General features: G+C 43.8%; 1 long non-coding RNA gene across 5 annotated transcripts in view; it reads left to right on the forward strand.

Annotated features, from left to right (window-relative positions):
- LOC103160117 overlaps positions 1-13,454 on the forward strand; it is a 103,628-nt gene that overhangs the window by 38,911 nt on the left and 51,263 nt on the right. For 2 of the 5 annotated variants that reach the window (XR_003481098.2, XR_003481099.2), the window contains one exon: positions 8,644-10,913. This is a non-coding gene — a long non-coding RNA (uncharacterized LOC103160117). Of the gene's footprint in view, positions 1-4,068; positions 5,740-8,643; positions 10,914-13,454 lie in introns of those variants that run through there. The other 3 variants (XR_003481100.2, XR_003481101.2, XR_004771875.1) reach the window with 3 other exon arrangements.

Raw genomic sequence — 13,454 nt, forward strand, 5'->3', positions numbered from 1 at the left:
TCATCTACTTTCCTAGACTGGATAGCTGTGGATTCATTTGGTGGCATTAGCATCACAGAACCCTGGGACATGGGGATCCTGACTTTGGGTCTGTGATTCCAGGGTATTTTGAAGCCTCCCTTTCCTTTCAATGTTATTTTTTTTTCCCCACATGTTCTTTGACTCTGAGGCAAGAGGGCTGTGCTTGGCATTTGACCCTGACTGCCTGAAAATCCATGACCTGTCCTTGGCTATCGATGCCTTGGTCACTCATAAGCATCTCCGGTTGTTGTGCCTCCTGTGTGTAGCTTTTTCCATAGTTCAAGTCAGAATATTCTAGAAGGTGGGCTCCCTTCTCTGCTTCCTGCTTTTCTCCCTCGTCAAGGGCCTTGCTCCTCTTTTCTTTCAGTTCATGCTCTGATCTCTTCATGCTCCTGAAGTGGGAAGGGCTTGAGATTCTCCTGATTAGGCTGAGGGAAGATTATTTTGCCTTTCTTTTTAAGTCTGTGGATATTTACCGTAAGTATGTATGCAGAGGACAGAACAGGACACTGGGTGTTGTCTGTCTTCTGTCACTGCAGGACACTGGGTGTTGTCTGTCTTCTACCACTTGATTTCCTACAGGCATGAGACAGAAGACGAAACTCATTAACTCTTTGGCTGGGCTGGCTGGCTGTCCAGCTTCTGGAATCTGCCTATCTCCACCCCTCAGTGCTGGGTTACAGGTTTTCAAAGCCTTGCCTGGCATTTTACATGGGTGCAGGAGATTTGAACTCAGGTCCTCATGCTTGTTGAGCAATCATTCTTACTCACTGAACCATCTCCTCCATCTGATTCTCTTCATCTTTATCCTATTAGTGGCGTCTCTGAAGTTATCACCTCTCCCAACTCCTGGGATTTTTCTGGTAGATTGTAGTAAACAGTAAAACACTGGCTTTTCATGTGGAGGTCCTGTGTATCCCAGGGTAAGGCAGCCTTGCCCCTCTAGCCACATTCCTGGGAGAATGCTAGAGGCCTAAACTATCCATCTCTGGGTCCAAGATCTCGTAAAGATTGCTTTGGCTTGATCTTGTAGGGCACGAGGAGAGCTTTGATCTCCCTTCTATTTCTCAGGTCACCACAATCTCTGTTCCGGTCTTTTCAGAGGAAACAGGACATTGCCTTCATGTTTCTCTGGTAACACTGTCTATACAACCACAGTGTATGATCCCCCACGATGCCTTGACTAATCTACTGATTTATTTATATATTTTTGAGACAGAGTTTCTCTGTATAACAGTCCTGGAACTTGATCTGTAGATCAGGCTGGCCTCGAACTCACAGAGATCTGCCTGCCTCTGCCTCCCAAGTGCTGGGACCAAAGGTGCGCCTTGAATAATTTCTAAGAGATGTTGCTTATCACATGTCTTATGAATACACGTGGCAGTCACATTAGTGGGTTTTATTTTTACATTTTAGGTCTTGGTTTGGTTCAGGCCCTGCCTCGCTCACACTGCCCTGTCTATAGACCTGACTTTCCAGTCTTCACTTCTGAAACATTATGATAAGGGATAGGGATGTGGCTGAGTTGGTACTATATGCTTCCTTAGCCTTCACGAAGCCTCAAGTTGATCGCTAGCACCGAGAGGCGTATTGGCACACATCTGTAATCCTAGCACCTGGGAGGCAGGTGAAGGAGAAGCAGAAATTCAAGGTCATCTTTAGCCACATAGTAAGTCTGAGGATAGCCTGGGCTATATGAGGTCTCCAACCCCCTTAAAAGGTGTGTGAGATGGCTCAGCAGTGAGTTTGATCCCCAGGACCCACAAAATAGAATAAAAGGCTCATCTCCCTTAAGTTGTTCTCTGACTTCCACATGTGTGCTATGGCATGCACTGGTAACTACACTCACTCAGACACACACACACACACACACACACACATACACACACACACAATTAATACATGTGAAAAAAAATTATTAGGATATACATTTAAGAAATTTTCTATAAAATCTTGATGTTGATGTAATGGATTCCCATAAAACTCTGAGGTCTTTACATTTGTAAAGTTTCACAAAACACAAACCCCATTTATATTAAGAAAACTCCAGGTAGACAACGTAGATCTGTCAGGCACATGCCAACCCTCTGTGATGCTGAGCTGGCCAGTGATTGAAGACCTACCAGGGAGTGTTCCACAGTGCATGGTGCACTCCCAACTGAAGACAGCTAATGCTGCTGAACTGCTTGTTTTTCTTTCCATTATTTTTGAATGGAAGAATAGAATTTCCTCCCATTGACAGATACTCAGAGCTTCCTTCTTAGGCTTAGACTGGAGAAAGATGGCTTTGATCCCATGTTTTCTTTCTTTCTTTCTTTCTTTCTTTCTTTCTTTCTTTCTTTTCTTTTCTTTTTTTTTTTTTGCCTCTATGTTCCTCTGGATTCTGTTTTCAAACTGCTGTTGATAGGATTCAGGTTTCTCCAAACAAGATGACTGAAGTAAAGCAAGTTCATCCTTAGATGAGCTGCCCCGAGGGAGAATGGCTCTGGGGTGGATTTCTGTGACTTGCCCATCAGCCAGGAGAGAAAGGGCAGCAGTTGGCTGGACATCATCTACATTTTGTCTTCATGTCTTTAGCCTCCTTCACACATATGTCACAGCCCTGTTTCAAAAGAGAAAAGATACTCCGATAAACATTGTTAGGCATGGCTTTCTTTTCTTTTCCTTCTTTTTCTTTTGGAAAAGACCTTGATCTTAAAATAAGATTATGCACACACAGACTATGTTCAGAAGAAATTTGAATTCTTTTAGGAATGAAATTAGGCAATTTTTTTTCTTTTCTTTTCTTGAGACAGGGTTTCTTTGTGTAGCCCTGGTTGTCCTGGAACTCACTCTGTAGACCAGGCTGGCCTGCTTGCCTCTGCCTCCTGAGTGCTGGGAGTAAAGGCGTGCATCACTATGCCCTGCTGGAATTAGGTAATCTTAAATCCTTTATGGATGGAATGATGTATACAAATCAGCCAAGACAGAGATCAGAGTTTCCCTATGCATCTGACAGTGGTGGCAGGCATCACAGATGCAAGCAACAGCTAGTTTTGTGAGATGGCGTGAATGTCATAGTGATAGAGTGTATACAAACTTCGTGCCCAGGCATGGTGACACACACACTTTATTTTCAGTGCTTGGGAGGCAGAGGCAAGTGGATCTCTGTTAGATTGAGGCCAGGCTGGACTTCAGAGTGAGTTACAGGATAGCCAAGGCTGTATAGAAAGCCGGGTGGTGGTGGCACATGCCTTTAATCCCAGCACTTGGGAGGCAGAGGCAGGCAGATCTCTGTGAGTTCGAAACCAGCCTGGTCTACAAGAGCTAGTTCCTACAAGAGCTAGGACAGCTTCCAAAGCAACAGAGAAACCCTGTCTTGAAAAAAACAAAACAAAAAAAAACCAAAACAACAACAAAAAAGAAAGACCATGTCTCAAAACAAGAACAAACCACCCACAAAGAAACCCAAAATGCATCTTTCAATTTGGCTACTCACTGACATATTTGGTAAAGAAAAGCAAGAGCCAAAGCAAAACTAAACCAAAGCAAAAAGAAAGAGCACTGAAAAGAAAGACAATAGAATGACTTAGAGTATGCTAAAGAGATCTCAGAGGGTATTTTACCCATTCTTTTAATTTCACAGAAGGAAATTGGGGGTCAGGGAGGTTGAGTGGCTTGCCCACTGTCATCCAGCAACTTAATAACACATCCTAGTATTGAATCTCATTTCCTTCTTAATAAACCAATATTTCCATGGTGTCATGACTCCCATGGCATCCATTAACCTAATGTGGACCAACTTCAGGGCTTGGGAGAACCCAGAATGCTCCAGTTGAAGAGACAGAACTATAGAGCAATATATAACCCATGACCTTGCTCTGTCACCAAGGAACCCGCAGCTCATTCCATTTCAGATATACTGCTCTCTAGTGAATACTTTAGTGACAGAGTTAGATTTTTACAGTTTTTGAGTCATTCTACAGGAAAGGATCAGAAGCTGCCAAGGACATAGTGGTACCCAAGATACTCTTCAGCTGAAATTAATTTTTTTTTTTTTTGAGTCAGGTCCTGGAGTATCTCTGGCTGACTTCAAACTTGCTATGTAACTGAGGATTAACTGGAACTTCTGACCTTCCCAGTTCTACCTTCCAGTTCTGGAATTGCTGGCACATGCCCCCATCCTGGGTTTGTGCAATGCTGGGGACCAGCCCAGGACATGCTAGGCAAGCACTTACCAACCGAGTTACAGACTTAGCCCCAGACCTTTCAGTTTTGATGAGACCCCCGTTAACTTTTTCTTTCATTGCCTGTGTAAAGCATAATGCCTTTTGAGTGTCCAGTAAGGTATTGACCCTTTCAGAGTGTGAGTGGCGGGGGTCAGTGACCAAGGTGCCTCTTCTTTTCCCACTGTAATAACTAGACATGGATATGAGGAGTTCTGATGACTGTGGGGGAGGACATCTGACCTTCTGGTCTTAAGGAGGCTGTTTAAATCCCAACAGAAGACAGACATCCCATGCTCACATCAATGACTTGCTTATACCCCTGGACTGACCATGATGCATGTACTCAACAATAACAAGGATGGGAAGGAAATATGGAAGTATGGATTCAGTTTTGTGATGGGGAGGCAACTCTGACATGATGGCTAATGGACAGTTTCAAGGCTCAGCTCATGCTGTGGACGTACCTGTGTGCATGTCCACACACGCTTACAGGTGTGTGTGCTGTTGTGTGAGAGTGTACACAGAGGCCAGAAACCAACAACTGGTGTCTTCCTTGGTTGTTTTCCACTGTATATTTTGAAACAGGGGTTCCCCCTGGATCTAGGGCTTGACATTTAGGTCAGACTTGCTGGCCAATGAGCTCCAGGGAGCTTCCTGCATTGTCTGATGCTCTGAACAGAGTTGGCTATTGTGAGACTTTAGTCTGTCGCAACCACTGGTTCCATTCTCCCAGGTCTCAGTGCTCTAGAGAGATGACACCACCACACTCAGATTTTCCAAGAGTGCTGGGGATCCAAATCCAGGCCCTCATGCTTGTGTGACAGGCACTTCATTGACCGAGTGATCTCCGCCCTTGATTGCAGGACCCCAGTGAGGAAGATTACTCGATGCTTTCTGCCTTGGTTTTCTCAGAGACAATGTGGAAGTTGGGTTGTTGAAGCATTTTGTGACTTAATGCACATAAAGTTCTTGAAATAGTGCTTGGCATATTGCAAGCTTCTGACAAATGTTCTCAGCGGATTAATGAATTCCAATATGCAAAGCATGTACCTGCTGCAGCCAGCATTATTCCCAGCTCACGACATTCAAATGCAAGCTCCTAAAAGAATTTTACAGAAACCAAGTACAGACCAAACAACATATTTCCATGGGCCAGACTCAGCTCTGGGACTGCCAGTTTGTGATTGAACAGAAACCACAGAACTTTGTCAAGCCTCCCAGACAGAGCTTCCTGCAGCTTTAATTGGGACCTTGGATTTCTGGTTTGGCTCCTCACACGGCTGAACTCACTCACTTATTGGGGTGGGACGGCTGTGGAATCACAATGATGAAGCACTGGGCACACTTGGATAGGAGAAGAGTGGTAACTTCACAAATTCTCTTCTTTTGCTATTGATGGTGGCTCAAGATGTATAGCACTTATGTTTCCTGAAGCAAATGTAGCTCTGATTTGTTTTGCATATCTGATGCAGCCCTTTCGTGCATTAATACATCTCATATTTGATCATTATGGGGAGAGAAAAATGAGAAGGACTTTAGAGCTTTTTTTATTCTGACTATAAAAATGAAAAATACCTATCACAAACAATTCAGGAAAAGTATGGAAGTGAAAAAAATGAAAGAAAAAATGTCTCTGAATCTGTCAGCCAGAGATAAATATGGCTCCCATTCTGATGAATAGCCTCCTGGTTATTTATTTGTCCATATACCAGCATCTATCTGAAAAAGCAAGAATGAACACCGCATCTTCTCCAGAGCCTTTTGGAGGCCTTTGAAATGCTACCATGGCCCCATGAGCATTTCATAAAATTTTTTTTTAGCATATAGTAACCATACATAAAATGAGTTTTGGGCTGGAGAGATGGCCCAGTGGTTAACAGCACTGACTGCTCTTCCAGAGAACCTGGGTTCAATTGCCAGCACCCATATGGCAGCCCACAACTGTCTGTAACTCCAGTTCCAGAGGATCCGGCACCCTCACACAGACATACATGCAGGCAAAATAACACCAATGCACATGAAAGAAATAAATCTTAAAAATTAAAACAAAAGTTTAAGGAAAAAAATGAGTTTCATTTGACCCGTGCATACACATACACAATGTATTTTGATCATATTACTGGTCCCCCTCACACTCTACTGATCTCCTTTTCTCAACTACCCTCCCTTCTATTTTCACGTCCTTGGATTTTTTTTTTTCAACACACTCTTATTTTAGAGTTTGGGGGTGTGTGCACCATGGAGCACTCGTGGAGGTCAGAGAACAACTTACTGGAGTCAGTTTTCTCTTCGACCACATGGGTTTCTAGGGCAGAACTTAAATCAGTGCTTTTACCCACTGAGCCATCTTGCTCCCTCTCCCTCTTTAATGACACGATGAATTTCTTCATGGCTGTTTACAGGAACATGACTCCTTAGCAGTAGTTACACCACTCAAGAAAAATCTCACCCCCTTCTTCATCAAACATGAACTTCTAATAAATCCTCAGGGAAGAATGGGATCCTGTCAGTCCCTTCAATGACCATCGCCCCTCCCGTCCTCTGTTCCCTCCCTCCCCCTCTCCCCTCCCTACTTCCCTTCTTTTTCTTTTCTTTTTTTTTCTTTTCAAGACAGGGTTTCTCTGTAGCTCTTTGGTTGTCCTGGAATTCTCTTTGTAGACCAGGCAGGCCCTAAACTCACAAAGATCCGCCTGCTTTTGCCTCCCGAGTGCTGGGATTAAAGGTGTGCGCCACCATGCCCGGCTCAGCATTTTCTAGATTGATTTATTGAAGTGATGAAAAGACCATTTGCCCCCCTCCTCACTATTTATATGTCTCTGTATAGACTGCTGCCAGGTTTATTACCAATTTATTTTAAAAATTCCCTAACTTCTGTCTTTTTTTCTTATTTTGTCTCGTCTTTTTTTTTAAATTAAAAGTTTCACTACTATTATTTTACTTTATGAGAATGACTACGGGTATTTTGCCTACATATATGTCTGAGCACTGCAGCCCTTGGAGGCCAGAAGTATGCAACTGGGGTTTCAGACAGTTGTGAGCAGCTATGTAGATGCTGGGGATTGAATCCAGGTCCTCTAGAAGAGCAGCCAGTGCTTTTAACCTCTGGGCCATCTCTGCAGCTTCCTTCTTATTTCCATTAGGTCTTAGTTGTTCTTTTTCTAAGTTTTTTATTAAACGTTTAGTCATATGTTGAAACAACCTAAATGGAATCCCGCTTTCTGACCCTGCTTTTGTGACCAGAAGGTGAATAAATCTCTACTGAATGAACCGCTTTCTGTTTTGTTGGCTTTCCGGTGGGAGGGGCAGAGGCGATGAAGGAGGCTGACCTTCTTATGCGGCATCTTGGGAACAGATGGCTTAGCTGGGTTACTCTTGTTTTGGAAGCTAGAGGCGAATAACAATGGCATCTGGGATGGGATCAGTTAAATTTAAGGAGCTGAGTTTTCTGAAGGATGAAGCCATGGTGGTCCCCTCTAAATGTCACCTCTGACTTGCTGTTCTCTGCAGACACTCAGCAGCTCTGCATGGATTGTGCACTAAAGGGCCTGGCATCCTTAGCACAGTTCTCTGACATATTAAAACAGGAGGTTTCTTATGATCCTGTTTTCCCTATTGATTTCTTTAGTGTAGCCAGCTTATTCAAACGTTGGTCCCACCCTCTCCAGTGTAAAATCTCCCCAGAGGCTTAGACTGTAGACCGACAATGCTGTTTCCACCAGCTTGGTCAAGTCTCTGGCATTTTTGTGTCTTAGTCTTTTTTCCCAGAATACAAGAACAGTGTAAGAAGGAAGGAGCCTAACATATGACATAGAGGTAATCTTTTAAATATTTAGTAGGGTCATTGGCGGAGTAGAAGAGGCACAAGATTATAATACTGGAGAGGAGTCCAAAAGGTCCCTTTGTGCTTTTAGCTCTTCAGGGCAGGGCACACAGAAGCCTCTGGCAGAGGACATTAAAGATCTCTAAGAGAGCTATGGGGATTGGCTGTTGCCAGTATGCATGAGCGAATTTCAGTAGTTTATCAGCTGACAGCTCTCATGGAGAAAGCTTGGAGCATAACTCATGACACACCAGATCGCTTCTGTTACCATTACGATTGTCATTATTCGTTTTCATTTTTGAGTCAGAGTTTCACGTGGTCCAGGCTGGCCTCCAGCTCCCTATGTAACTGATGATTTTTGACAGTTGATATTGATATTGTCAGCTTGACAGGTTTAAAGTCACCAAGGAAATAAATCTCTGGGCGTGCCTGGGAGGAATTTGTATTTATTTATTAGACTGGGTTCATTGAGGTGGAAGGCCCACTCTAAATGTGGGCGGCACCATCCTTGGGGCTGGGCGGGGTCTTGGATTTAATGAAAGGAGAAAATCAACTGAACACCAGTATTCATCTTTCTCGGTTTCCTGACTGCAGATGCAATGTGACCGGTCGTCTCCTGCCACCCTGTCTTCCCCACCACGGTGGACTGCACCCTGAGACTGTGAGTCAAAATAAAACCCTCCTTCCTTTGGAAGCCACCAAGAGAAAACTAACCCACGTTTCGGTATTCCTGCCTCTACTTACTGAGTGATGTGATTTCAGGTGTTTGCTATCAAGTTGGAGTCCCGTGATGCTGGAGGATGAACACAGGGTTTTGTATGTGCGTGCTAAGACCACCAACCGATCAACCTCCCAGCCCTGTGATTATTTTAGAGTAGAAATATTACTGTCATAGCAGCATTAGTATGCGCGTCTCTACTCCTCATCTGAGAATGGCCTGGGTGCTGATGAGGGTGTGGCCTGGCCAAGCTCCTTTTTGTCAGAGCCATTTCCTGTGCAGTCTGTGCGGCTTCTACCATCTTGCTCCTCTGTTCCGATTTGCGGTTTCCTGGGCCTCGCGTTCCTCCCTGTCGAGGACCACAATTAACCAGCGTGCTTTGAGTCTTCTGATGAGGACCACATTAACCAGGCTGCTTTGCCACTTCTGACGTTGTATTGGGTTAGCACGCTGAGCCTGCTCTTTGGCCTCAGAACCCTAAAACACTACCTTGTTGGCTTCTCTCTGTTGTTCCAAAGTCTTCAGTGGCTCCCTATGAACCTCTGATACCCCATCCAAATTGCCAACTTCATCTTCGAGTACTCTTTTTCACCCTCCATGGTTTAGACTCATGGACTTCTTCTCCAAGCCCATCAGGTAACTTCTTAGTTTCTTGCTCTTCTCTGTCTTTGCCAGCCCAGCTTCCCCAAGTGTCTTGAAAATACCCGACAGTTTCCAGTCTTTGCTCATTCTGGCTCCCTGTGTGGAATGCCTTCCTCCACACTGCCGACGTTTTTCCTTGCTCTAAACACCCCTGACCTTATGACTACATCCTCCGTAGATCTCCCCCCCCCCGCCCCCAGGCTTTAGCAACTTGCATTTATTCAAGAACCCTGCACTATTTTGTGATGTTCTGTGCGAGTTCCCCGATTTATCAGAGGATTATCAGAGGAGGTTTTGTCCCAGGACGAAGCTCTTGTGAGCTCTGTGGTGAAGAGCCGTGTTACTCGGAGGAGGGCTTTTCACGGCTCACAAAACGAAGAGGGAGGAGGCCAGCAAAGAGTCTGATCGAGTAATTTGTGCCAGGACAAACTTAAAGAAAACAGAAACGAGAGGAGAGAACGCATCTGCAAACTATCTGGAGGAGCAAAACAGCAGGATCTGGTCCAACAGATGACATAGGAGAGCCAGAAATAAGTTCTGAGGTTTCTGGTCCGCTGAAGATGGAAAGACTGGTGGATAACTGGGAATGTGGATGCAAGACAGTTTTGCTTTGTACTTGAGCTTCAGAAGATGGAGAGATAATTAAGAGCTGAGGACTCGGAGTTCTGAGTCTTCTGGGGGACGGGCATTGAATGAAGGGAGAATAAAGACTGCATTAAGAAGCTGGGCGGTCGTGCTGCACTCCTTTAATCCCAGCACTCAGGAGGCAGAGGCAGGCAGATCTCTGTAAATTTGAGGCCAGCCTGGTCTATAGAGCAAGTTCCAGGACAGCCTCCAAAGCTTACAGAAAAATCCATCAAAAACAAAAAACAAACAAACAAACAAAAAAAAAACAAGCAAAAACTTCATAAAGAACAAAGTCCTGAAGGGCTACCACCAAGGAGAGAAGACCTGGGAGAGGGTAGGATGGGGCTGGATGTAGAGAACACAGTGCTGTGGAAATCATTGAGACAGCTTGAAGGCTGGATAGTGTGAATGAGTCATCGACTATCTGTGAAGAGTGAAGAGTAGCAAACAGTGGAGTCATAGCAGAGCCTGGGAGGGGATGGAGACCTGTGTAGAGAGGGGCTTTAAAAGGTTGCTGGAAACCAACCTGTGGGCCAAGTGGCAGCAAGAAACAGCCCAGAGAGAAAAGCGGTTTAGTAACAGAACCATACTAGTAGAAACTCATGGTTTAAATCAAAGAGGACTGAGTGTCAGCTCTCTGAAAAATATCTATTTGGACATACATGGACTTCCACCTCTTAGCACAGAACAGATATCATTGAGGTGGCCTGGGATGCTTGTTGGGCCCTGGCCTCGGCACCCCCTGTTTGAATCAGACATCAGCTCAGAACTGAACTCAGGTCTCCTCCAAGAGTTGCAAGTGCTCTTAACCATTGAGCCATCTCTTTGGCCCTAAATTATCTTTTTCTTTTTTCATTTTCTTTGAATTTGTTTTAAATATGAGTTAACTATTTAAATTTTTTTTTTTTTGAGACAGGATATCACTCTAAGATCCTGGCTGTCCTGGAACTCACCATGTTGACCAAGCCAACATCAAATTTACAGAAATTCAACTGCCTCTGCCTCCCGAGTGCTGGGATTAAAGATGTGTGCCAATAAGCCCACCCTTACTTCATTTTCATACAGCCTGGGGATAGTGCTCCCCGTAATGGAACACTTGAGTCTTCCAAACTCAACTGACCTAATCAAGACAGTCTCCCACGGCATGCCTGGAGATTGTCCTCCTAGGCCATTCTAGTTTTCATCCAGTTGACAATGGAGATTAATCCTCACAATTTGTAAGGGTTGAGGGAGATCACCTATATTGAGAACACATGATAAAGTGCTCAATAAACCAATGTCATTTTTTTGCCATCATGAGGACTCGCTGCTAAATTCGTGACCTCAAGAGCTCCCCGATGCTATTAGTTAGGTGTCCTTTGAGTCTGTCTGTTGCTAGGTACAATTTCTCAGGGTTAGTAAGTAAAAATGTAGATTGCCCAGGTGAGTTTGAATTTTAGATAATACATAAACATCTTTTAGTATAAGCATTCCCTAAATATTGTGTGGAAAATGCTTACTCTAAAATTTTATGTGTTATTACGTGAAATTTAAATTCATGTGGGCGTTGTGTGTGTGTGTGTGTGTATGTGTGTGTGTGTGTTTGTGTGTGTTTGTCAATCCTAGCAGCCTAGTAGCTAAGTGGCCTTACGTAAGTTTCTTCTCTGTGTCTCAGTTTCCCCATCAGCTAAGTGGGTGATGAGATGGATTTTTATAAGCACTTAAGAATGGTGGCTGGTGCATAGCAGGGGAAATATAATAACCGATACCATTCAGATGGGACTGTGCCTGGGGGTACATTCTGGAATCATAATATTGAAGACGGAAGAGAAATGTTTAAAATTACATTTTCATTACTGTGCATTTGGCATTGCATTTGGTACTGTCTCTGAAAAGGCAATATCATGCTGAAATAAAGAGACTCCATCCTCCTAAATGCTCCCTTTGGCTTTAATAATTTTTACTCTCCCATAAATTCTTATGACAGGATTGACAACCATCATGGAAAATTCAATTCTCAATCTTGTCTATTTTTGCAATTTTGCCCTCTGGAGCAGTGCCGAGCTGGAGCTAAAACAAATGAAATTGCTCAATTCCCCCCAACCCCTCCTTTTTTTTTTGCACAATGGCAAAAGTCTTTCTGGAGAGATTTTTTTTGCCCCCCCCAGAAGTTTTAAACCAGCTCAAAACTTTTTATGAATCATAGGCACTGGGAACACTTTAGACAAGGAATGCTGAGTCTGAGCTTTGAATGCAGTTCGGATGGGGAAGTGGTACTTGCTCTTTAATTCGAGATTTGGAGATAGATACTGCCACTGTTGTAAGTTAGTATTCACCATCTTTGGTTGTTGGATATTTTACATCTGAGTCTGCTACTAAAGTCACTGAGTTTACAAACTCTTGATCTGAAAAGGCGGTTTAACTAAAGTGATTTCTCCTGTATTTGAAGTGTTAGCCAATTTTGTGTAGCCAACACAGACTACCACAGATGAATAACTTGTAATTAATGGAAATTTATCAGTTCATAGTTCCATAGAATGGAAAATCTAAGATCGAGGCACCAACACGTGGTGAGGGTCTTCCTGCTGAATGATCAGGATCCTTGTGGGCCAATCATCACTCAGAGGTTCCTCTTTGTCCTAGTTAGGGTGACTATTACTGTGATAAAACACTATGATCCAAGCAACTAAGGGAGGAAAGAGATGAATTGCCTTATGCTTCCATCACTGTTCATCACAGAAGGAAGTCAAGACAGGAACTCAAACAGGACAGAAACCTGGAGGCAGGAGCTGATGCAGAGGCCATGGAGGGGTGTTGCTTACTTGCTTGCTCTCCATGGCTTGCTCAGCCTGCTTTCTTATAGAACCCAGGACCACCAACTCAGGGATGGCCCCACCCACAATGGGCCCTCCCACATCTATTACTAATTAAGAGACTACCCTATAGGCTTGCCTACTACCTAATGTTATGGAAGCATTTTCTCAATTGAGGCTTCCTCTTCTCCAGTGACAGTAGCTTGTGTCAAGTTGACAAAAAACTAGCCAGTACATCTCTAATATTGTCACAGTGCTAATGAAATGTCAATATGAGTTTTAAAATAAATTTAGACCACAGCATGAAGTACCCCTCTGGCTCCTCCTTCCTCTTAAAACTCTATTGATCAAAGTTCTACCCATATTCAGATTCTAGTAAGTCCCCTAGAGGCTATCTCAGAGGATTGAGTAATCTTTATGCGAACATATATCATAGTCCGTCTTTGGGCAGCTGTCTTAGCATCCCTGCGGGGGAGGGCTAGACACCATCTGTAATTTATCTTTGGATTTTCCCATAATGCCTTAAAGTCAATAGCTTGCTCAATAAGTGTTTGTGGTATTGAGCTGACAACATCTGAGTACTTGATACTACTTTGATGTCCCCTTAAAATAATTCATGTTTTAAA

The sequence above is a fragment of the Cricetulus griseus genome (assembly GCF_003668045.3).
Source record: "Cricetulus griseus strain 17A/GY chromosome 1 unlocalized genomic scaffold, alternate assembly CriGri-PICRH-1.0 chr1_0, whole genome shotgun sequence".
Taxonomy (NCBI): Eukaryota; Metazoa; Chordata; class Mammalia; order Rodentia; family Cricetidae; genus Cricetulus; species Cricetulus griseus.